Source organism: Neofelis nebulosa, chromosome 7, assembly GCF_028018385.1.
Source record: "Neofelis nebulosa isolate mNeoNeb1 chromosome 7, mNeoNeb1.pri, whole genome shotgun sequence".
In the NCBI taxonomy this organism is placed as follows: Eukaryota; Metazoa; Chordata; class Mammalia; order Carnivora; family Felidae; genus Neofelis; species Neofelis nebulosa.
The window spans coordinates 50,017,776-50,018,705 of NC_080788.1; the positions used below are offsets into that span (position 1 = coordinate 50,017,776).

Here is a 930-nt window from a genome sequence, read left to right on the forward strand (position 1 = left end):
ACCCAACCCAGAAATGAACTCACACTCCCTTCACTCATTCACCTACTATTTTCAATGAGTTCCCAAGCCCTGCCTATTCAACATCCAAAATATCCCACTTATCTAATCCTTTTCTACCTATGTTGCAGCTATCCTGATTCAGGCCTCATCTTTGTTTCATTACTAATGCAACAGCCTCCTCCCTCCTGTTTTCCCTTTTTTTCCTTTTTATTATGTAAGGCTTCACAACATTGTATGTCATCTTTGTGCAGGGGCCATGTTAATCTTATCTGTGTCTTTCCAATTTTATTATATGTGTGGCCAAAGTCAGCCACCCCCCCCCCCACCTTAAGCTAAGAAAGCTTTAGCTGCAGGGCATGTCACTTGTCATATGGTCACATGGTCATATGTTTTTATAAAGTTTGCAGAATATATTTAAACCACAATTGATTAAAACCACTGTCCCCTTCCACTAGTTTCCCTAGTCACATTTTCTCTTGTATTAGGTGGTGTTGGAGCTGCTTCAGACATTTTTGAGATCCAGCTGAATGGAAGTTGATTGAAGGGGGGATACATTTAGTTTCATTTTAGTGAGACATTTCTATATGGTTTGTATCTCTTCTTTATAGTTATTACCTAGGTGTAGGAATAGCTTCTAGAAATAATCTACCTTTGAGCCTAATTTTGTATTCACAAGTCCATATTCTTTTCTTAAAAATTTTTTTTTACATTTATTTATTTTTGAGAGACAGAGAGAGACTGAGCACAAATGGGGGAGGGGAGAGAGAGAATGAGACACAGAATCCGAAGCAGGTTCCAGACTCTGAGATGTCAACATAGAGCCCTATGCGGGGCTCAAACTCACAAATGGTGAGATCATGATCTGAGCCAAAGTCGGACACCCAACCGACCAAGCCACCCAGGCACCCCTCTATTCTTTTCTTAAAGACC

At 40.2% G+C, this 930-nt stretch overlaps 1 non-coding gene across 1 annotated transcript; it reads right to left on the minus strand.

The window, feature by feature from the left end:
* Positions 1 to 206: 206 nt before the first annotated feature.
* Positions 207 to 314, minus strand: LOC131518353 (U6 spliceosomal RNA). The gene has a single exon (XR_009265042.1). It is a non-coding gene; the product is annotated as a U6 spliceosomal RNA (small nuclear RNA).
* Between the last annotated feature and the right edge of the window lie 616 nt (positions 315 to 930).